Source organism: Sus scrofa, chromosome 15, assembly GCF_054392235.1.
Source record: "Sus scrofa isolate SSC_HxYL_T2T_F1_AM1 chromosome 15, Sscrofa_HxYL_maternal_Yorkshire_Landrace_v2.0, whole genome shotgun sequence".
NCBI classification, from domain to species: Eukaryota; Metazoa; Chordata; class Mammalia; order Artiodactyla; family Suidae; genus Sus; species Sus scrofa.
The window spans coordinates 32,201,544-32,226,848 of NC_139397.1; the positions used below are offsets into that span (position 1 = coordinate 32,201,544).

At 40.9% G+C, this 25,305-nt stretch overlaps 1 long non-coding RNA gene across 1 annotated transcript in view; it reads right to left on the reverse strand.

Moving 5' to 3' along the window:
- Nucleotides 1–22,216, reverse strand: part of LOC110257154 (uncharacterized) — a 75,464-nt gene extending 53,248 nt beyond the window's left edge. Inside the window, exons 1-2 of the long non-coding RNA XR_002339401.2 lie at nt 21,932–22,216; nt 17,404–17,568 (exon numbers count right to left, since the gene is read on the reverse strand). This is a non-coding gene — a long non-coding RNA (uncharacterized LOC110257154). The remainder of the gene's footprint in view (nt 1–17,403; nt 17,569–21,931) is intronic.
- Nucleotides 22,217–25,305: the final 3,089 nt, after the last annotated feature.

The following is a 25,305-nucleotide window of genomic DNA, read 5'->3' on the forward strand; positions in this document are numbered from 1 at the left end:
ATAACACAAAGTGCAAGCAACAAAAGAAAAAATAAATAGGCAGAATTTCATCAAAATGAAAAGCTTTCTGTTTCAAAGGATTCCATTGAGAAAGTGAAAGCACATTTTGACCCTAGATCTTTAAGTGAAGGATTAATGGCTGGACATTGGCTGACTTTTATGGCAGTGAACTATTTTTTTATTAAATTAAAATACACTTAGAAAATTATATCAACCCTAAGTTCACAGTAAACACGTCTGTTTAACTGTTAACGAGGTCAAGAGAAAGAACATTTCCAGGATCCTAAAAGTACAATTTGTGTATCCGCTCATTCCATAACCTTTCTATCTTCCGTAAATATAACTACCAGCCTGATTTCTAACACCATAGATTAGTTGTACACATTTTTGAAATTTTATAAATGGAATTAACATTATATATCCTTTCCTTTCTGACTTCTTTTGCACAATACCGTGTAGGTTGCCTGCCGCTATAGTTAAACATTTTTTGGCTGTATTGAATTCACTGTATACATACACCATGAAAAAAGTTTGGGGATTATTATCAATAATAATGCTGTGAATTTTGCTTCATATAACTTTTGGTACACGTGAGCATGAATTTCTTTTTCTATTTTTTTGGGGGGGCTACACTCGTGGCATGTGGAAGTTCCTGGGTCAGGGGTGGAACTCATGTCACAGCAGTGACCTGAGCAAGAGCAGCGAAAATGCTGGATCCTTAACCCACTGCACCACAATGGAATTCCTTCTCTTTCTATTTCTAAATTTTATTTTAACTTAAATTTTTTTAATTAAATAATTTTTTGATGCATATATAGGAACTGCTGGGTCATTGACTATGCACATGTTTGAATTTAGTGGATACTGCCATACAATTTAAGTGTTTGTACAAATTTATACTTCAGTAACAGCATGTGAGAGTATCAGTTGCTTTACATTCTAGTTAAACTTAATTTTGTCAGGTGTTTACATTTAAACATGTTGGAGGTTATACAGTGGTATCTTACTATAGTTTTAGTATGCATCTGTCTTGCCTGGGAACATTTTCCTTTTAAAAAAAATGCGATAAGAACACTTAGCTTGAGATCTACCCTCAAGATGTACGGTATAATATTGCTAACTATAGGTACAATGTTAATAGATGATCTCTAAAGCTTAATTGTCTTGGGTAACTGAAACTTTATATTCATTGAACAGGAGTTTCCCAGCACCACTGCCCCTCACCAGAGCCTGTCAATCATCATCATACTCTCTGCTTCTAAGAGCTTGACTATTTTAAATATGAAAGTGGAATTAAGCAATAATGGTCCTACTGTGACTGGCTTATTTCACTTAGCATAATGTCCTGAATGTTTAATCCATGTTGCTACATATGACAAGATTTCCTTCTTTTTAAAGAACAAATAACATTCTATTGTACACATATGCCACATTTTCTTTATCCATTCATCTGTTAATAGACATTTAGATTTTTCCTATGTCTTAGGTATTATGAATAACGCTGAAATGAACATGGGAGTGCAAATATCTTTTTGAGATGCTGGTTTTATTTTTTATTTTATTTATTTTTTTATTTTATTTTTTTTATCTTTTTGCTATTTCTTTGGGCCGCTCCTGCGGCATATGGAGGTTCCCAGGCTAGGGGTCCAATCGGAGCTGTAGCTGCCAGCCTACGCCAGAGCCACAGCAACGCGGGATCCGAGCCGCGTCTGCAACCTACACCACAGCTCAGGGCAACGCCGGATCGTTAACCCACTGAGCAAGGGCAGGGATCAAACCCGCAATCTCATGGTTCCTAGTCGGATTCGTTAACCACTGCGCCACGACGGGAACTCCTGAGATGCTGGTTTTAATGTTTTGGATAAATAGAGTGGAATTGCTGTATCATGTGATATTTTTATTTTTAATTTTTTTAGGAACCTCCATATTATTTTCATAGTGATAGCACCATTGTAGTACATTCCTACTAACAGCATACAGGAGTGGTAATTTCTCTGCATGCTCACCAACACTTATTTTGTATAAACACAAATATATAGGCATAATATATACACACATATACATATATACATACACACTAAAACCCACTGAATGGTACACTTATATACATATATACACATACATTTACATATGTGTGTGTTTGCGTGTGTATACATATATTTAGCCATCCCAACAGGTGTGAAGTTGTAGCTCCTGGTGGTTTTGATTTGTATTTCCCTGATTAGTGGTACTGAGCATCTTTTCTTATATCAAAGAAGATGTACAAATGGGAACATTTTCACATGTTTATTGGGCCATTTAAATATTCACTTTTGTGATGTGTCCCTTCAAGTATCTTGATATTTCTATATTAAGTTGATGGCTTTTTCTTATTTATTGGTAGGATTTCTTTATATATTCTGAATATGTGTCTGTTTTAGTTACATGTAGTGTAAAATCCCATTTTGTGGCCTGTGTTTTTATAGTCATAGTGAAATCTTTTTATGAACAGTTACTTTTAGTGTACTCTAGTTTGTCACCTTTTCCTTTGTGGTTAGTAGATTTTGTGTCTTTTTCAGAAATCTTTGCCTACTCCAAGGTCATAAAGATAGTCTACTATTTTCAGATTTTTTTTTTTTTGTCTTTTTGCCTTTTCTAGGGCCGCTTCCCGCAGCATATGGAGCTTCCCAGGCTAGGGGTCTAATCGGAGCTGTAGCTGCCCATCTACACCACAGACACAGCAACGTGGGATCTGAGCCACATCTGCAACCTACACCACAGCTCACAGCAACGCCGGATCCTTAACCCACTGAGCAAGGTCAGGGATCGAACCTGCAACCTCATGGTTCCTAGTCGGATATGTTAACCACTGTGCCACGACGGGAACTCCTTTTTTTAATTTTTTTTTAGATTATTTTATATTTCACATTTAGACCAATAATTCATCTAAAATTGATTATTTTGCATGGTATGAGATATGGATTGGGTTTCATTTCTTTATATATGGATATCTAACTGGCCAGCAATATTTAATGACAAAAGTGTCTTTTCTCTGCTGCTTTCAATGCCACACTTGTCATAAATCAAATGTTTGTCCTGCATAAGACTCTTTCTGGGCTTTCTATTCAGTTCCATTCTCCTACTTGTGTTTTTCTTGCACCAATACCACACTGATTTAATTTATATAGCTTTACTGTCAGTTCTGACATTTTTTAGACGTTTTTGAATTTGTCTGGAATATTCTTTGAACTTTACATTGCCATGTACAATGGCACCCACACCCATATACATTATACACACCCATACCCATGTACTGCTGAGATATCATTTGGGATTGTGTTGAGAATATAAACCAATTTAGGAAGAACTGACATATTTATAGCATTAAAACTTCAATTCAGGAAAGTTCCAATTGAAGCTTTCAATTCAGGAATATTTACAATTTTGAAACTTTTGATTTAGGAATATGTGTGTGTGTGTGTGTGTGTATACACAAATTTATTTTTATCTTATTTAATTTCCCTCATTAATGCCTTAGAGTTTTCTGTGTAGAGATCTTGTACATCCTCTGTCAGATTTATTTCCTGGGTATTTGTTTTTTTAATGTTATTATAAATGATATAATTAAATTTTTTGTCTAATTTTTTCCTATTATGTAGAAATACAATTTGTTTTGTGTATTTACCATTTATCCAGTATAATTGCTAAGCCCACTTCTTAATCTAATGATTTGTCTATAGTTTATCTTTCCATGTACACAGTTATCTCTTATGCAAAGTATGGTGATTTTCTTATTTTTAATCTTTTTTCCCTTGCCTTATTAGACTGAATAAAACCTTCAGTATGATGTTAAATAGAAATTAATAAGTTCTGTTGTTGTTTCATTCCCAGTTTAGAGGGAAAGTATCACTATTTCACTATTAAGCATGACGTCTGCTTTTAGGTTATTGTAATCTCATTTATCAGATTAGGGAATTCATTTCTATTCCTAGTGTTCTAAGATTTTATTAAAAACAAGTAGTAAATTTTATGTCTTGTCCTACACCTATTGAATAAACTCATGTAACTTTTTTGTAAATGGAAAAAAATAACTTTGAGCTTTAAAATTTAAACCTCCCCTGCATTTCATAAATTAACTCAACTTTTTCACAATGTATTGCTGGTTTCATATTGCTGGACTTTTTTTGATAATATTTTGCTTAGCATTTTTGAATCCTGATATTGCATTTGGGATTATGTGTACAAATCATGAATTCGTATTTGGTATGTAACTTTCCTTTCTTGTAATGTAACTTTGGTACCAAGGTTATACTGGCATCAAAAAATTATTTAGGAAACATTCTCCATTTAAAAAAATTTTTGGAAGAGTATTTGGAAGATTGATTCTTTCTTTCTTAGCAACACTTGACTGTGGGAAAATCTGCACCTTCCATGGAGTCTGAGGCAAATGAATTGATGCTTACCATATTCTTTCAACTAGACTCAGATCTTGTAGTGTGTGGCAGATATGCTTCATTGCTTATGCTTTGGGCACCCATTTGTTTCCTTATTTTATTTAAAATGGTGTTACCCCCCACCTCTGCCCAGACTTCAGATAATATATCAAAGCTACAATAATCAAAACATCATGGTATTGGCACAAAAACAGACATGGATTAATGAAACAAAATGGAGAGCCCAGAAATAAACCCACACACCTATGAACAATTAACCTTTGACAAAGGAGGCAAAAATATTCTACAGGAAGAAGACATTCTTTTCAGCAAGTGGTGGTGGGAAAGTTGGACAGCCACCACCGTGTAAATCAATAAAGTTAGAACACACCTCCACACCATACACAAAAATAAACTCCGAATGGCTTAAAGACTTACATATTAAGACATGACACTATAAAACGCCTAAAAGAGATCATAGGCAAAACTTTCTCCAACATAAACTATACCAATGTTTTCTTAGGTCAGTCTCCCAAGGCAATAGAAATAAAAGCAAAAATAAACAAAAGGGATATAATTAAATTTATAAACTTTAACACAACAAGGGAAACCATAAACAAGATTAAAATACAACCTACAGACTATGGAAAATTTTTACAAATGGTGTGACCAACAAGGACTTAATTCCAAAATATACAAACAGCTTAAACAATTTGATAACAAAAAACAAAACAAAAAAAAAAATGACCCAGTCTAAAAATGGGCAGAAGACCTAAACAGGCATTTCTCCAAAGAAGACAAATTAAAAAAAAATGCTCATCATTGCTAATTATTAAAAAATGCAAATCGAAACTATAATGAGGTATCGCCTCATACCAGTTAGAATGGCAATTATTTAAAAGTCTACAAACAGCAAATGCTGGAGAGGGTTTGGAGAAAAGGGAACCCTCCTTCACTGTTGGTGGTAATGTAAGCTGATACAACCACTATGGAAAAGCAGTATGAGTCTTCCTCAGAAAACTACATATAAAACTACCATATGATCCAGCAATCCCACTCCTGGGAATATATCCAGACAAAACTATAATTCAAAACGATACATGCACCCCTATGTTAACTGCAGCACTATTCATGATAGCCAAGAATGGAAACAACCTAAATGTCCACCAACAGATGAATGGATTAAGAAGATGTGGTACATATACACAGTGGAATCCTACTCAGCCATAAAAAAGAATGAAATAATGCCATTTGCAGCAACATGGATGCAACTAGAGATTCTCATACCAATTAAGTCAGAGAAAGAAATAATATGTGATGTCACTTATATGTGGCATCTAAAATACAACACAAATCAAAATATCTATTAAAAAAACAGACTCACAGATATATAGAGAATAGACTTGTGGTTGCCAAGGGAGGGGTGAGGGAGGGAAGGATTGGGAGTTTGGGATTAGCAGAGGCAAAATATTTTACACAGGATGGATAAACAAGGCTCCACTGCATAGCACAGGGAACTATATTCAATATCCTGACAATGGAAAAGAATATGAAAAAGAATGTGTGTGTGTGTGTGTGTGTGTGTGTGTATAACTAAGTCACTTTGCTGTAAAGTGACATTATAAATCAATTATACTACAATAAAACTTAAAAAGTAAAATGGTATTATTTTTCCATCTCTTTTTATTGTCATCAATTCATAGGGAGAGATTACAAGCAAAATACCTCTGTTCTTCTATCTCTTGGTGAAAAATTTTTATGCTTTATTTTAATATAGGAGTCTTTACCTTAAGCCAAAGTAATGAATCTTTCTCTTTGGAAATTTCAGACGCCTAAGATGTGAGGATAAAGGGACTATTGGTTGAGAAGACTGGCTCTTAGTAAAGAGACACCATGATACACCTAAAGGACACTGGATTCAAAGTTAGCAGGCCTGGGTATTTGACTATGTTTCTTCTACTTATTACCTATGTGATGCACTAGACTTCTTTGACCTATAGTTCCTTTTCATACAAAACAAAGGGGATAACACCAGCCTTGCCTAGCTCATAGGATTAATAGAAGGATCAAATGGAATAAGCAATATAACCCTATTTGTAAAATGCTCTAGGAATATAGTATATAGTATATTATTTTCATGCCTTCACATTGAGTGCCCTGAAAAGCTGTCAGGGAACATGAAACAAAGGGATGTCTTAGCTACTGTTGCCTTTTTATTCCATCTTAATGAATATCCCCCAGCTAATCTGCAGTCACAGAGGAGTCACATTAATATGGAACTTATATAATTCATAAACTGCTACAGCAGCCTGGAAAGGCTTTAATCAGTTGCCTTCACTCTTAATTATTTTAAAACTTCGATAATGGTCAAATGAGCTGCATGGCAGTTTAATTAATCTGCATTAAGCCCAAAAGTCCTGAATGAGTGATGAGTTTATGAACACAAAGTCTAAGGGTTCGACAGGAACAGTTTAGGCCTGAATGGGTATCCAAGCTGGTTCCCTTCAGTTCCTCCCAAGAAAAGCTGTGTGTGTGTGTGTGTTACAGTCACACAATTTCTGTTTATTACATTTTAGAATTGGCCTTGAAGCCTCTGGAAATGAGCTCACTTGCTGTCACTTGCTAGAGAAAAGCTTTGGAATTATCTATGAATTCCAATTGCCTCTGTCCTTATGCTCTAAGTTCTATGGTTAATAGAGAGCTGGCTGCATGTCATTTTTATTTTTCTGGAGGAGAACTGGTGCTTTTTACTCCCTGCCCATCACGCCGGCTTGGCCAATAGCATATTACAATGCAAAAGTCCCACTGGATGATGACCCCATTCCTGAATCATTTCAGTCTGAGCCATCTGTTGCACTGAATTGGCTGCTTATTCTCAACCTGGAAGACTGTCTTCTCAGGTGTGGTTCTGGGAAGGACTTATAACCCACGCTACCATCTCTTGAAGTGTGTAGTTATAACCTATCCCATTGTGAGACATTTCTACCCAGATGGTCAGGAGGGCAAAGAGGAAGAAAAAGGAAGTGGATAAGTAGAGTCATTCATCTGGCTCATTTGACTGCTCTGTTTTCTATTAAATGCAGCCACCAAGTGGGTTTTATTCTGCAACAGCAGAACAAGCAAACTAGTTCAGGGGGAACTAGTCATCTGCTGCCTATATCCTAAGTTGTGAAGGTTTAATGATGCACTGAGTACAAAGCAGGTCCAACAGAATCTGGCTTGGAGTAAAGAGTGGATGTTTATCGAATGTTTCCTATCTGAGCGCAAGTCCTCTTGCTGAGATGATTTTTCGACGTGGTGTGTGTTCAAGGCATCTAGAGAGGTGCCATTCCATAGAACGTCCTGGACTGATAGGAATGTAACACATAGTGCTGTTCAAAAGGTTAGCCCCAGGCCACTTGTGGCTATTGAGCACTTGGGTGTGACTTGTGAGACTGAGAAAGTTCATTTTTTCTTGAATTTAAATGTAAAGAGCCCCAGGTAGCTAGCACTATGTGGGAAAGTACAGTTCTAGAACACCCTAGAAGAGACCCAGTTATTTTATTTTTTAATTTAGTTTACATTTTATTATTATTTTTATAGGTATTTCCCCAATACAATTTTTTTTCTGCTGTGCAGCATGGTGACCCAGTTACACATATATGTACATTTATTTAAACTTGAAATGACTGAAAAGACAATCTTGACCGTCAGTGCTGAGGATCACGTTCCTCAGAGTCCCCCAGGGTAGTCTACAAAGCCATTGCTGTCACTGCCTTAGAATCACACAATGTCAGATCTCAAATGCCCAGCACATTAAATTAATTGAATTCTTGGCTATTTTCAACCAAACACATTAACGTCCCCATTGCTGCACAGTCTAGTGGTAGAAAATAGTATTTAAAGAATGGCCTGAAGGATCTCTAAAAGCCTATTTGGATATGAGGGGAATTTTCACCTCTGCTCAGGTTTGGATGGATCTCTGGAAAAATGGAGAGCAGTAGGGAGTTTTCTCAACAGGACCAGAGGCATGAAAGTGAGTCAGAGCTAGTGGAATAGGCTTGGGGAGAGGCAAGGATCTTGATTCTCACTCTTTGCTTCTCAAGGGAGGTCCTGGTGGGAAAGGAGCCTCTACTTTTCCCTTAGGGAAGAACCATTACCCCACAGCTTCAAACATATCCTGTGTGTCAGAAACACAATCCCACCTGGGGAGCTGATGGGAGGAAGAGGTTTTTATTATTTTCGTCAGTATTGATTTAAAGGGCTACTGGGTGTCAGGTCTCTAGGCAGGGAACAGAGTGAGCAAAAATAGATGCTGTTCTTGACCTCATGGAACCTGCAGTTTAGTTCTGCAAACAGGATTGCATAATGATACAAACAGCTGTGGTGACAGGTGAATCAATTTACTGGGTGCTGTGAGAATACTGACAGGGGACAGACACTGAGGAAGTTTTGCCCTGAGTTCTACAGGATGGGTCCTATGTCTCAAAAAATATCTCCTGGGACTGAAGATGAAAGAACAGAAAAAGATTAACCATTCACTCAATGCCTTCATTTTGGTGGCACCATATTATTTACTAGTATAAGATGCAAATGTGACTAAGATCATTACTTTCTTCGAAGATTGGAGGGCGGGAGTTCCTGTCATGGCTCAGTGGTTAACGAATCCGACTAGGAACCATGAGGTTGTGGGTTCAATCCCTGGCCTTGCTCAGTGGGTTAAGGATCCAGCGTTGACATGAGCTGTGGTGTAGGTTACAGATGTGGCTTGGATCCCGCATTGCTGTGGCTCTGGCATAGGCCAGCGGCTACAGCTCCGATTAGACCCCTAGCCTGGGAACCTCCACATGCCGCGGGTGCAGTCCTAGAAAAGGCAAAAAAAAAAAAAAAAAAAAAAAAAAAGAAGATTGGAGGGCGTAAGTGTGTACAAAACAGATGCCAAGGCAAATGCTAGAATGTAGCCAACATCAAATAGGGGGTTGAAGAGATGGGATTCAGAAGAGACAAAGATCTATCCTGATGGAAAGATGGGCAGGCCCAGCTGAGTGTGGGCTTTAGACTGAGCTATGGCAAGATGTAGGAGGGGGTGGAGCCACCTGCTTCAACTTGACCATGTGGGCTTGGGCAGTGAGCACCCAAGCTGAGGCCACCCTATTCAAAGGATGAGACCTTGGTCATGTTACCTGCTCCCTTGTAAACTCAATACTGTTGGAGAGTCTCATGGTGGCTCGAGTGCAGATGTGAGAAGGAAGCTCACTAAATGCTGAGACTGAATGTTCCTCCATCTGGGCAATAGCGCTTAGAACAAATTCAACCTGGTTTAGAGAAAGAATAAAGTGATCTTTTTGTATCTTATGGTTTTGGAATTAAAAATCATACTTTTTGCACATGATTCCTACTTTCAGGGAATTTACTGTCAGGGGTCAGTGGATAAAAATGTGTTACTATTTGCCATAGTGCAATTAGTGTAATAAATGAGGCATCTTATAGGGCATTCAGAATAAGGAAAGTCCATGTGGTAGAACAAAGAAGTCTTAGAGTATGAAGTGATATTTGTAATGGCTCATTAAGAACAGGTGGATTTTTATAGAGGGAGGGAAAGGCACTCCAGGTAGGAAAAGGGTTTGAACAAAGGCTTATGACTAGGAATAGAGATGGATCTAGTACTTGTAGGGAACAGTGACAGGAAATCTTGCCTTCTCCTGGCTCAGGAGCTGATCACTTCCTACAGGGACAAGTTCTCACTGAGAACCACTACATTTTCATTATATCTCCTCCAGGTCAGGGGTATCTTATTAAGACATATTTCATATAGTTTGCATTACCAAAACCAATACAAGTACTTATTATTTGAAATGCAGTGTAACATTGGGTATGCTTTTTATAAAATACAAGGGACCTGTAAGGATCCTCCCTTTAGGCTGATTCACTGCTAATCTTCCTCCCCATTTGAAAATCATCAGGCTTTACCTGGGTTTAAGACATGTGCATGAGAGTTATGACAGATAGTATTGGAAACTAAGCAGCTATTACCAAGTAGACACAGAAGAAAGAGATAAGATCAGAGTAGGATGTACTTAATCGTGGAAGATATTTTGGGAATGGCATTATGAACCAGGCATTGATAGCATAAAGAAAATATCTTCCATTGGCAGATGCATGGATTAAGAAGATGTGGTATGTATACACAACAGAATATTACTCAGCCATAAAAAGAACAAAATAGTGCCATCTGCAGCAACATGGATGGAACCAGAGACTCTAATACTAAGTGAAGTAAATCAGAAAGAGAAAGACAAATACCATATGATATCACATATCTAGAATCTAATATATGGCACAAATGAACACATCCACAGAAAAGAAACAAACTCATGAACTTGGAGAACAGACTTGTGGTTGCCAATGGGGAGGGGGAGAGAATGGGACGGATTGGGAGTTTGTCGTTAGTAGATGCAAACTATTGCATTTGGAGTGGATAAGCAATGAGATCCCGCTGTATAGCATAGGGAACTATATCTAGTCACTTGTGATGGGGCATGATGGAGGATAGTGTGACAAAAAAAGTGTATATATGTATGTATGACTGGGTCACTTTGATGTACAGCAGAAATTGACAGATCATTGTAAATAAGCTATAGAAAAAATAAAAGTATTCAAAAAAAAAGATCTTGAAGGGATAGCAGGGTAGGGAAAATGAATGTTCACTTAGTGCTATGTTGCAGAATAAGGAGATAAATGAATGAATGAAAGAATGAATTGATGGATGGATGCATGCATGCATGCAGGTGATGTGAAATTAAGTGAAATATCCTTGGCTAGAACAAACCACTGAGAGACAGTTTTCCCAAAGATGAATGAGTCACAAAACTGTATAGCTCATATTTAGAATTCTGTAGGTTGATAGCACATAAAGAAAAAAAAAGTTATTTTTGCTACCATCACAGGACAAGAAAAGCTGTCCTTGGGGTTAATTGAAATTGAGTGCAGCCACCAGACTGGTTACCTGGAATCAGTTGGAGCAGTTGTTTGACTGAGGGGTACCCTGGGGATTGTATCTATTTTCAGTGGAAAATCAGAGAGCTCTTCCTTTCATGTCAAATCAACCCTGAAAATATCCTGGGCCTTCAGCAGATTAACTGGGAGCAAAATTCAGGCAGATAATAAAGGTGATGACAGGCTATGGCATCAGCCGTTGAACCCAGGGTAAGGAATGGGTTTAATTCAGCAGGGTGAGAAGCCCACCTAGCTAGACTCCCAGGACCGAGGAAAAGTCAGTCATTTTGGTGGCCTGGCTGCCCAGTGATCCCAGGCTGGATTCCTCTCTCCACAGGGATCCCTGCAGCTGGAGTGGAGAGGGAGGAGGAGCAGCGAGCTCATTAGAGTTTGGGAGGAGAAGCTTGTTTTATCTGATGTGCCTAAAAGCCAACGCACATAGAAGCTAGTTTGGGGGCTGGCCTTTATCCCGTGGATGTGGTCACTGAACTCTTTGTAGTAGCTTTTGCACGAGTTCTGCTGTTTCTCTTTTTAAAGAGAAGGTAAAGCACAGTACATTTCTAGGTTTGAAACCTGGTCAGCTCCCCTTTCCCTGGTTCTAAAGGATTTGAGAACTAAGATGAAGGAGAAGTAGGAAGAAGCCAGGGTGGAGGGCATGGCTCTGGGTCTGCTAGTGTCCCCAGAATTAGGCACGCTTATCTGTCACCACACATGCAGGACCAGAAACCACTTGCTCCCTAGGGCATCTCATTCCCCAGAGGAGAGAAGGGGAGCTGAGACAAGCAGATCCAGTGGTTCTTAAATGTATCAATCTGGCCCTTGATGGGAAGTGATATCCTCAGCATGGGGAAGGGATACTCTCCTCTAGTATCTGGCAGAACCAAGTGGTTTTCCTGATTCATTTAGGAACCAGCTCACAACCCAGAAGGTAGAAGCTCCCTCACCCCTCCCTTCTCTACGCCTACTAGGGGTTTTGAAATTGAGTGGGATCTCTGGGACTTTATAGCAAGAAGGCAGCTGCAGTTCTAATTTCCTTGAAAAGGCATCCAGGCATTTCAGAGGTTGAGCCTATTCAATCCAGTGACCTTCTCTAAGATCTTAGAAATTCGGATTCTTGATACTGGGAATTGACAATAAACCTGGACTCAGGATGGGAGACAAAATTCACAGGGCCTGGGTGAAGGGAAAATGCAGGTCTCTGGTTCGAAAGTTATGAAGAATTGTGAGACAGTGACAGCATAGCATTGACCCGAGTTTGGGACCCTATCAATGCAAAGCCCAGTGCAACTGCAAAGCTCCCACACCCATAAAGCCAGCCCTCAGTGCTCACAGATGCTCTTCATGGTCTCTGGTCTACCGCCCTCTCTTTCTGCTCTCTAGTTGGGAGCATTTCTCTGTGTGTCCCTCTTCTACACATAGAAACACTTTAAATGTATATTATGTATAATATGTGTAAGAGAAATGGCACTCATCAGAAGCATACAGCTTGATCACTTTTCACAAAATAAATTCATGTAACCACATCAGTTAACAGAATGTTACTGAAACTTCACAAAACTCTCTGTGTTCCTTCCTAACTATTACCCTTTTTGTTTTGTGTTTGGCTTCTTTCATTCAATGATCTTTGTGAGGTTTATCTGTGTTGTTGCATGTGGCTGAGTTTATTCATTGACTTTGCTGGCTTTCGTGTCATTGTATTTATTCAGTGATGTTATTCCGTCTACAGTTGATGACCATTTGGGTTGTCTCTACTATTTGGTGATTAAAATTAGTGCAGCTGTGAACATTCCAGTGCATCTCTTGTGGCACATATGTGCACTTATTCTGTTGGAATTGCTGGCTCGTGGAGTAAGCTTATGTTCAACTGTAGTGGTTATTTGTATTTTTCCAAAGTGACTGACCAATTTACCTTCCTATTAGTAGTATATAAGAGTTCTTCTTGCTTAATACTCTTGCCAATGTTGGTCTGTCTTCTTTTAAGACTTTTTATTTTGGCCATTCTGCTTGGAAGGGTATCTAAAATTGATTTATTTATCCCTTGTCTAAAGGATGGAAAGATTATTTTACTTGTGCATAAAACACCTCCTGTCTTAGCTTCTCTCTGTACACCGGCTTCACTCTCTTGCACCATTGTTTTTTCTCCACTTGGTGGCAAATAGAGCCATAGCAAATTCTATTGGTATTAGAATTTGGGAAAGGAGAATCCATCACACTAGAGGAGGCAAGGAAAACTTTGTGGAAGTGATGGAATTTGAGTTAGATCTTGAAGCCCTTGGAAAAGGTGAGGAGGACAAAAAGGAATTCTCAGGTGGATTAAGGTGAAGAGACTGGTTCTATCAAAGCTGCTCTGGCTGCAGTGATTTAGCTCAGGAGCAATGGTTGGTGTGGCTGAGGGATTGTAGGGCCAGAGTATTCCCTGATTCCCCGTAGCTGGGAAGCTTGGCCGCTACCACTGATTTACTTGTGTCTGGTTTAGAAAAATTATTCTGGCCAAGGTCCCTTCAAGGGAACCAGAGAGGAAAAGGTTGGAAGCTGGCCAGGGCAGGAGGAAGGAATGATGGAGGGTCTGGACTAGGGTTCCTAGGAGTAAAAGAAGATCATAAAGGAGTTGGATACATTTGGAAGGAAGAATTGATCATCCCTGGCCATAGTCATTGTTGCTATGCCATCATCATGTGCTGCAGTGAGGATGCCCGACTAGATGGCTCATGGAGAGGCACCACGCTGTCTCCTTACCTGGGTCCTTCCCTCCAGTGGAGAAGCACCAACATAAAGGTAGGCATATTAGACACCTCTCATGAAATCATTGTCCAATTGATTAACAAAATGTGGCAGTGCCTCTTGGACCTAAATGTAGATGTGTTATAGGATAAACTATGTTGCTAGCTTTCAGCTGATTTCATAATTTCTCATGATGGAAAGGAAGATTTATTTTATTATTTTTTTACTTTTGTAAGGATACAGAGAATCATGGTAGTTGGAAGCCTCAAAATATATGAACATATTTATGTGTTTGTACTTATGACATGATATAGACCATTTCATATAGTTCTTTTCCTCCATGGTTTCAAGTGATGTCTTCCTGCCCAGGTCTGCTGTAAAAGGTGCAAGTTACCACTTCCATTTCTTTTGCATTCTAATACGTGCATATTATGCTATTTGTATATGATGTTGACTGTCTCTTTATAGAGATGTAAGGAGGTCTTTTCAACATTTAGAACAATATTTTCACCCCCAAATACCTAATAAAGGCTGCAAGAGATATGTACCTAATTCTTTCATGTCCAGAAGGTAGGAGCCCATGTTTAGAACCAGCTTTCAATGGTTTGTGCTAAAGGGAGAGGGGATGTGGTAGGTGAAGGTCTCCAGTCTTTTCCAGGATAAGCCACTCCCTTCCTTACCTGAGGCGAATGGTTGTTGATGATGTTGTATGAGTATCCGGGCATATGGGCATCTTCAAGATAATCTGCGGTGAGAGTTTGGGGAGTAGTGTTCTGAAAGGGCTCTATCAGCCAATGAATAGAGAAGGTTGTATATTTCTAGAGTGATGGTTTCATGCCACCTTCCCCACCCCAAATGTCCAAGAGCCCCAAGACAGACCTCCTACACCCACTGGGCCTCAGTTTCCAACTAGTTTGAAGTTAAGGCCATCTCTCCTACTTACCTCTAAGCTATATTATGAGCATCACATTTTCATGAAAGGTCTGTATAATAGAAAGAATTTTTGTCACCAACCAAATAAAACACTCCAGAAATCCTTCAGACATTCCCTGGGAAATGTTTAGACTCAGAGCATTTGACTTTGAAGAATTAGAAAGACAGAAAAAGGAAATATTTATTACCAGTTCCTATTTAGGCAGTTTGCTTATCCTGTTTATCTAAAACAAGAGCCAACAATCTGGAGTGGTTTTGATTAGATCTAAATATTTCTCTACATTTGAATGGACTCCAAGGGTCTATGCCAGCATTTGGGCCAGAACATCTGCATGTTCTGGAGGAGAGCAAGGCAGCCCATGTGTGCAATGGCTTTCTTCTGGCCGGTGACATGGCCCCACCACCTTAGCTGTAGCTAGCCAGCTGCCCCTTTCTGCAGCTGATGGTATGTGTTGAGCCCTGGAATTAAATCCTATGAGAAGCAAGCTTCTGTTTTTAGCAGCTCAGGCCACTCTGGACATTTGAACTCTGAGAAGCTATCTTTTGCTCAGGCACTCTCTCACCGTGAGAGAGAGGAATTATCATAGCTAATATTATTGAGAATTTGTGTACCAGGTATCATTCTAGGCACAGTCCTCCTGTTGACTCATTTCATCCTCATAACACTTGAGATAGGCAGTGTTACTGTTCCTATTGTATAGATGAGGAAACTGAGGTGCAGAGAGGCTTATTAATTTAAGTCCACTCTGCAGTGAATGACCACATGGGTGATATTCCAAAACTCTAACAAGTAGGATGATCCAGACTCTGGCCAGTCAGACTCAAGGCTGTGACCACTCAGAACAGATGCTCCCTATAAATCAAGCTGGCATGGCCACATATGTCTTACTGGCTAAGCATTACCCCCAGTGGAGGTTCCAACCCAGGCAGCCTGGCAGCAGGATCCACATTCTCACCGCTCCTCTGTTCTGTCTCTCTACTGTCAAAGTGCCTGCCACAGGGCAGATGCCTAATCAATACTGGGCAAAATTAAGATGCTGTGGTCTAACTGCTCCCTTGTGGGGAGGTTCCTATATTTTCTGTCTCCTTCCACTTCTCTTGGCATCTAGGACAATGCCCAGAGCCTGGTCATGCTCCTGTGGCACCATTCATAGGTGGGCTTCTAGCCTTTGCTCCACGGTATCCCTTCTCTTTCCTTTTAAGAGCTGGTACTCACTCACCCACTTCTAGCCTCTCCCCCAAACAAATAACCCATTACCTCACATGTCAATACATCCAACAGTTCTGCTTTTGCTCTCTCTCAAACTATTCTATGCCCTGTGGTGGCTTCCCTGAAGGTAATTAAGAGTCTGTGGTTCTCAGGGGTAGCCTGGGCTGATCTTGGAAGAAGTAGGCAGGGGAATAGGCCCACACAAGGGTTGAAGGACCATCCCCAGTTCTCAAGTGTCTTTGAGGGAGATACATCAGAATTTATAGATTGGACTTTCTCCCCAGGTTAAAAATTGACCCAGAGTTTCTGATTTAGTTGGCTTGGAGTGGATCCTGAGAATGTGAATTTCCTTCTTTCTTTCTTTCTTTTTTTTTTTTTTTGTCTTTTTGCCATTTCTTGGGCCGTTCCCACAGCATATGGAGGTTCCCAGACTAGGGGTCAAATCGGAGCTGTAGCTGCTGGCCTACGCCAGAGCCACAGCAACGCAGGATCTGAGCTGAGTCTTTGACCTATACCACAACTCACGGCAACGTTGGATCCCTAACCCACTGAGCAAGGCCAGGGATCGAACCCACAACCTCATGGTTCCTAGTCGGGTTCGTTAACCACTGAGCTACGACGGGAACTCTGAGAATGTGAATTTCAAATACATTTCCAGGTGCTGCTGCTGCAACTGGTGGTGGTCTGGGTACCACACCTTGACCATGGCACTGAATGATCCCTCTGTCTTTAGAGCCAACCCTCCTTTACTTGAGAGGAAGCTCTTAGAGGTGAATTTCACCTGGGAAAATGAAAGACACTCCTCCCCCCACCCCCAGCTCAAGGACCAGGGCCTGTTTCACAACTTTCTCAGCAGTCATAGCCACATCCTCATTATGGGCACTTGTGGGAAGAACTTATCCTGACCAAAGTCCCAATAGCTGACTCTGCTGGCCTGAAACCCAGGGCTGCTCAGAATGTGAAACCCATGGGCAGCCTGGGGCCTAGGTTGTGCACGTCCTCTAGGAACCCTTCAATACCAATTCTACACGCCTGCTGTTGTCCCATTTGGATCCTGATGCTGAAAGGCATAGAGGGAGCCTAGTGAAAATTCTCTCTCTTACCATGTCCCTATCACCACCAAGTTTTCCTCCTTGGAACAGTCCGTCTTACCTCTTCTTTGAAGTCTTCTCCACCCTCTCTAGAAAGATGGCAGTTTTTGCTTCTGGGGTCCCTGAGGACATCTTTGCCACCATCACTGTGACTGTGAGCAGCCAGAGGACCTATGTCTCTGCCTGGGTGATCCTTATGAAAATGCGGGACACATGTAGACACCCTCTGAAAGTTTGAGAAGTGCAAACAAAGGTCATGATCAGGAAGACAGCATAGCACAACAGATGTAACATGGTCTGGCTTTGGAGTCAGCAGACCTGAGGGTAGATTCCAGTTTTGTGGTTTGGTAATTGTGTAACATTGTAGAGGAATTACTTTGTTCATTCTCAGTTTTCTAATCTGCAAAATGGGTACAATCGTATTTTCCTCACAGGATTATCGTGCTGTTAAGATAATACATCTAAAGCTCCTATCACTGGGCACAGAATAGGTTCTTGGACAATGGTATTTATTAGGGAAAGAACCATATACTGAACAGATAGGGGTGGGTGAGCACAGGAGTCCTGGAGCCCTTATCTTTCAGGGTTTTACCCAAAATTGTCTTTCAGCCTGAGTTACTTGAAGTGAGATAAAGCAAAATATGCTAGAGGGTCAATGTGTCCTGTTTGAAGGGACAGAGCAAGGAGAGTGGAAAGAGACAATCAGACCCAGCAGACACGTCACAGCTGTCTGGTCTTAGTTTCCATTTCTTGTTTTTTGGGGTTTTTTTTTTTGTTTGTTTCTGTTTTTTTCTTTTTTTTCTCTTTTGTTTTTGGTCACCCCACAGCATATGGAGTTCCCAGGCCAGGGATCAGATCTGACCCAGTTGAAACCTAAGCCACAGCTGAAGCAACGCTGGATCCTTTAAGCTACTGTGCTGGGCCGGGGAACGAGCCTGTGTTCTGGTGCTACAAAGACACTGCCGATCCTGTTGTGCTACTGTGTAACTCCTCTGTGTCGTTTTTAAATGATTTTTTTTCTTTTTTTTTGGGCTGCACCTGTGGCATAGGGGTCAAATTGGAGCTACAGATGCTGGCGCACCACAGCCATAGCAGCATGGCGTCTGAACCATGTCTTCGACCTACGCCGCAGCTCACAGCAACGCCAGATCCTTAACCCGCTGAGTGAGGCCAGAGATCAAACCCACATCCTCATGGATCCTAGTTAGATTCATTTCTGCTGCACCATGATGGGAACTCCTAAATGATGTCGATTCTTTGTCTCTCTCTTTCATGGAGTCCTACAAAGGGTAAAGGCAATCATAGCAAAGCCTGAATTGGCTGTGCTGAGAATGATGACATGAGGGATGTGTGTTTAATGGGTCTTGGGGAATTCCACTGCTGATTGGTACACATGATATGGCAGGGCTATAAAATATGCTCCTGGGAGTTCCTGTCGTGGCCCAGTGGTTAAAGAATCTGACTAGGAACAATGAGGTTGCGGGTTTGATCCCTGCCCTTGCTCAATGGGTTAAGGATCCGGCGTTGCCATGAGCTGTGGTGTAGGTCGCAGACGTGGCTCAGATCCTGCGTTGCTGTGGCTCTGGCGCAGGCTGGCAGCTACAGCTCGGATTAGACCCCTAGCCTGGGAACCTCCCATATGCTGTGGGAGCAGCCCAAGAAATGGCAAAAAGACAAAAGAAAAAAAAATAGTCCTTAGTCTGGCTCTTGTATTAGCTGATCTCTTTGGTGCTGTGAAGAGAGACACCATGTCATGTGGCAGACACCATGGGTTCCTGTATCAGTAGAATTATGTTCCCTCCAGGCGTATGAACCACAGGCCCCTTGTATTTAGGCAGGGCCATGAGTCTAGTCCTTGATGACCTGTGAGTGGAGGCAGTGGAAAACCCAGGCACTCTGTCTTCCTCAGGGCATGTGAAGCTGCAGGAGGCTTTGATTTAGGGGCAGAGCTGCAAGATGAAAACAACCTGGGAGTTCCCATTGTGGCTCAGTGGGTTAAGAACCTGACTAGTATCCATGAGGATGCAGGTTATGTTCCTAGCCTCGCTCACTTGGTGAAAGGATACAGCATTGCTGCAAGCTGCAGTGTAGGTCACAGATGTGGCTTGGATCTGGCATTGCTTTGGCTGTGGTATAGTCTGCCAACTGCTGCTCCCATTTGACCCCCTAGCCTGGGAACTTATAAAAAAAAAGACCAAAAAAAAAAAAAAAAAGTGAAAAAACAAAACCTAGACCCTGAGCTGCACCATGAGGAAATCTGCCCTAAAGAGGCACTTGCATCACCCATCACCACCAATCCTTTGTTGCATGAAGCCACTGAGATTTGAAGGCTGTCTGTGACTGCCAGATAACCTGGCTCATTCTAAGAAATCAGTAAGAAAACATTACAAGTCTTTTCACACTTTTTCTGTCCCCAGTAGGTAATCTGGCTGTGCTTTTCATATAGTAGCTCAGGCATGTCCGTGTATAATTTTTGATAATTGTGTTTCTGGCCTGCAGCCCTGCCGGCATTCTCCACTCCCCCCACCCAATTTGGGAGGAATTGCAGTTGCCAAAACTCTTCAAGCTGAAGACCTAGATGCCATTTTCTGCTTGGACCAAACCTATCCCTAACCTGCTGAAAGAGATTTGTACTTTATGCCTGGTGAGGAAAGAGGACCAGCTGCTTTGTAAACAGCTCTCAGGATGGATCCTTTATGAATCAAGTCTAGAGAAATACATGAACGAATGATTAGCTACTTTGTCTGTTTTTACTCTTGTTTGTGTGGCTTCAAGGAAAAGAAAGCAGCATGGCATAGATGTAGATGAGGGATGGTGAAACTGGGATTCTAGAGGGGGTTGCCTGGGATCAGCAGTGGGGTTGAATAAAATCCTATGTCCCAGGTCCCTGTTGACAGCTCCCCAAAACACTGCTCCTATTGTGTTTGATGGAAACAGGGCCTCTGTGCTCAAGGAACACAGTGTTGCCTGTACAGCACGGCAGGCCCTGAATGTGTTCCATCTGTGCCTCAGTTTCTTCACTGTGAAATGGCGCAACTACACACTTCCTAGGCCTTTGGAAAAGACACAATGCCTTGCACCTTTCTATACAGTTTTGCTTTTTCTTTTTCACTGTGGATAAATTTCTAAAACATCCACAGACAATAAGAACTTCAAAAAAAAAAAAAAAAAACCAAAAACCCAGAATCAGGAACAAGGATGAAATAAAAATTCTGACTGATAGAACTCTCAGGGTATATCAGGATAAAGTAGGACTAACCTAGTCTCCCTACCTCCCTCTCTGGTATCCTGATTATTTCTGTAAAGTTTCATTAAAACACAGTCCAGCTCATCCATCTTACACCATATTCATGGCTGCTTTCACAGTATAATGACAGAGGTGCGTAGTTGTGACAGGGATTTATGGCCCGCAAAGCCTAACATATGTAGGATTTGGCCCTTTACAGCCAAGACTAGATCAGTGATTCTCAAGCTTGAATGAGCATCCTGGAATCACCTGGTGGACTTACTCAAGTGCAGTTATTTGGGCCCCACCTCTGATTCAGTAGGTCTGGGGTGGAGCCCACAAAGCTGTATTTCTATCGAGTCTCATCCAAGCAATGCTAATGTTGCTTGACTGGGGAATCATATTTTGAGAACCACGGGACTTGGGATTAGAGTTGTCAAGTTCTACTGATGAGACAAATTCTAATGGAATAGAATGGGCATCAGCTGTGCCTGGGGTGCTTTTCCAAGTCCCAGAACAGATGGTGGGGATTGGGGGGGGGGTGCCTCTTTCTCCAGGACTCTTTGGCTTGGTTAAACAAACAAACAAAAAAAGGTGGATGTTCCCAGGCTGCACAGAAGATACTGTACATGTATTTGGGGAAGGCTATGAATGAGGTTGGCTATAAAATAACTCCTCCACTTGTGAGTATATGGAATTCCTACAAATCTGAGTGCCTGAGGTAAAAGGCTCCTTAAGTGTAGTCGGCAGGTATCAACTATATAATTACTGAATTCCAGACAAACAAGTTGAAATTCAGCCTGGGAGTTCCTGTCGTGGCTCAGTGGAAAGGAATCTGACTAGTATCCATGAGGATGCAGGTTTGATCGCTGGCCTTGCTCAGTGGGTTAAGGATCCGTTGTTGCCCTGTGAGCTGTGGTGTAAGTTGCAGATGCAGCTCAGATCTAGCATTGCCATGGCTGTGGCACAGGCCAGTGGCTACAGCTTCAATTCAACCCCTAGTTTGGGAACCTCCGTATGTCATAAGTGTGCCCCTAAAAAAACAATAATAATAATAAAATAAATTCAGCCTGCATCACTTCTTTCTGATGGGTGTTGATGGCCCAGCTCTGGGAACTAATCTTGAGAGATGAAGCCGAGCAATGATAACCAGGCTTTTCTTTTTTTTTTAATGTACTCATCTCTGCCACCGTATCCCCTTTGGGACCTTAGCTGATGGGTGTAGTATAGAGAGGAAGCCCCTTGGCATAAAAGACAGTGATGGGAGGTGGCAAAGTCAGAGCCAGAATGGGAAAGGAGATGAAGGCTGCCCACCAGGCTTCCTGGTTCAAAACTTCAGCTGTAAAGGAAGGAGGCTTCTTACCTGTGAGGACTCAGGGTATACACATTTCAGGAGTGAGGTCCCGCTCTGAAAAATTCTCTGCACACAGCCACACACAGCTAGAAGGATGAAGGAAACAACTGGGTTTCTGGTCCTTACTGTCTCCTGCAAGTTGGACTTGGGTATCTTTCAGGTTGGGCTTGGGTTCTTTGGAAGGGAGCTCGCCAGAAATGGCCTAAGCGACTGGAATTCAGGAGAGCCGTCCCTGCCCCACCCTCTCCAGGTGCTGCAGAGCAGGGAAACCACAGCTGTTCTGAGGGCTCCACCTGAGCTCACTGGGTTGTGCCTTTGCAGCTGGTTGGAATCAGTCCAATCACGATGGTCACACAGGGAGCGTGATGGCAATTAGGAGCCTGGCCAACTGCTTGTCCAAGGACTGATGAATGAAGGAATGAAGGAATGAAGTTATGAAAGTAAAACTGCTGAGCACACCTTTTTCAATCTGGCCAAGGGCCACCTCTTGCTTTTGGGATTGTCTCTTCCAGGCGGGTTGAGAGGAACACCAAACCAACCAAGAAGGCAGCTTAGATGCCTGCCTATGACAGGCCCTCTGCTTCCTCGCTCATCTCCCTGGAGGACTCCTTAGCCTGTAGATTCAGAACTAGGACCATCTTCTCCATCTTCTCTGAGAACCCTCTCCTGACCTTCTCAGTATGGCTGACCTCTTCCCTGTTTGCACTTCCAGAACATGTCTTGATCATAGCTCTTTATACATTGCCTGAATTACAAGTCTGTCTTTGCCTCTGAACCTTTATTTAAAAACACTTGGTATGTCTTAATTCTTAGGAGTGCTTATCAAATACTAACTCATTTAATCTTTGTTTCTTGTTATAATTGTTGTCCCTCCCGTGGCTTTATTGAGGTATATTCAACTGTTAACATTCTATAAATTTAAGGCATACTTGATGATTTTATATATATAAACAATTCCTATATATTATATATAAAATAAGATATTTAATATATATAATATGCAAAAGAAATATAATATATAATATGTAATATACAAAATATATAAAATGTATATTATATAAGATACATAATACATTAAAAATATTGTGTAATATAAAAATATATATTATACAAATATAGAAACAGTTACTATAGTAAGGTTAGTTAATATCTCCATCACCTCCCATAATTACATGTTTTCTTTTGTTGTGCTGAGAACATTTAAGATTTACTCTCGTAACAACTTTCATATGTATAATCATATATTTTTAACTAAGGTCACCATGTTGTACAGCAGATCCTCAGGACTTACTCATGCTCTGTCTGGAATCTGTATCCTTTGACCAACATCTCCCCACTTCCTTCACCCCCAGCCCTTGCCAACCATCATTTTACTCTCTATTTTCATGAGTTTAGCTTTATTTATTTATTTATTTATTTATTTAGGGCCACACGTGGGGCATATGGAGGTTCCCAGGATAGGGGTCGAATTGGGGCTGTAGCCACTGGCCTATGCCACAGCCACAGCCGTGTCAGATCCAAGCCGTGTCTGTGACCTGCACCACAGCTCACGGCAATGCCAGATCCTTAACCCACTGAGCGAGGCAAGGGATCGAACCCGCAACCTCATGGTTACTAGTCAGATTCATTTCCACTGTTCCACAATGGGAACTCTGAGTTTAGCTTTTTAAGATTCCCCATATAAGTGAGATCATTCAGTTGTTGCCTTTCTCTGTCTGACTTATTTTACTTCACATAATGCCCTCCACATCTGTGTCCCTTTGATGAGTTCTGTTCTGAGCCTGGCTGCTATTCTCTTTGCTGCTCATCAACCCCTCCCTAGTCATGTAATTCACGATTCAGCATATTCTAAGTGGGGTGAGAGACAAGTACACCTCTTTGGCTTTGACCTGAACAGCTGTAGAAGTTAGGCGCTCACGTACCCTGGGAATGATCAGGGGCTGAAAAGTTCCCTCTTGGCACTGAGCTGTGCCATCTTTGGTGACAATATAAACTTGACACAAAGGATAAGTTCCTCTTATCCTCCTCAATATGTCCAATCTTGAATTTTTGTTGTTATTATTGTTATTGTTTTTTGGTTTTGCTCCAACAGTGTTCTGGAAATGCTCGGCTGGAACTCCAAAATTCTGCAAAGGCTCGCTTGTCTGTAGGTGATTGTCAACATTGGTGTTCTTTGAGGGGAAGATGGGTGAAAACTCATATTTTACCATTTTGATGATATCACTATCCTCATTTAATCTTCATAACACTCAGAGGCAGATATTATTATTATGCCCATTTTGCAGATGAGAAAACTGAGTCACAAAGAAATTATATAATTGCTCATGATCACAGATCTTATAAGTGGAAGAGCTGGTACTCATAACTAGGCAGTCTGGCTCCAGTGTCTTAACCACTGTGCTACGGCCCTCCCCCTTAAGAGTACTACTTACGCTTTATTCATCTTTTATTTCTGGTTTCTAACGCTGGGCCTGGACTAAGGTTGTGGCTGCCTGATGGGAGGGGGAGGGGGTGGGAGGGATCGGGAGCTTGGGCTTATCAGACACAACTTAGAATAGATTTACAAGGAGATCCTGCTGAATAGCATTGAGAACTTTGTCTAGATACTCATATTGCAACAGAAGAAAGGGTGAGGGAAAAAATGTAATTGTAATGTATACATGTAAGGATAACCTGACCCCCTTGCTGTACAGTGGGAAAATAAAAACAAACAAACAAACAAAAAGTCAAAAAAAAATTTAACAAATGTTTTTGAAAGAAAGAATATAGTGCTTTTTTGTTAGGTATATAGAAGACTGAATATTTTTTTGGAGTCAGTACGTATTCCATTTAATGGAATCTACACTGTGCTAGAGTATTACATTATTTGTCTTTGAACTTAATTTCCTAACAAAAATACGTATGCGTGTGTATGAAAGATCTTTTGTAGTTTGCTGTTATGTAAATGTGCCTTCGTATATTTTTACTTTAAAAAAAGTGAGAATGCAGACATAGAGTTCAGACTTGCGGTTGCCAGGTGAGGGAGTGATGGATTGAGAGTTTGGGACCAGCAGACGTAAATTACTATATACAGGATGGATAAACAACAAAGTCCTACTGTAGAATACAGGGAACTATATTTAATACCCTGTGATAAACTATAATGGAAAAGAATATGTAAAAAAACATACATACATATAACTGAATCATTTTGTTTTAGAGCAGAACTTGACACAGCATTGTAAATCAACTATACTTCAATAAAATGTTTTTAAAAAAGGGAGCATGTAAACTGTTATGCATACTCTTAAATAGTGACTATTGGTGTCCTCTAGTGCAAACCCTCTGTGCCAAAGACCCCTCTAAACTTCACTCTCTTAAGATGAGCATATTCGGCAAAGAGG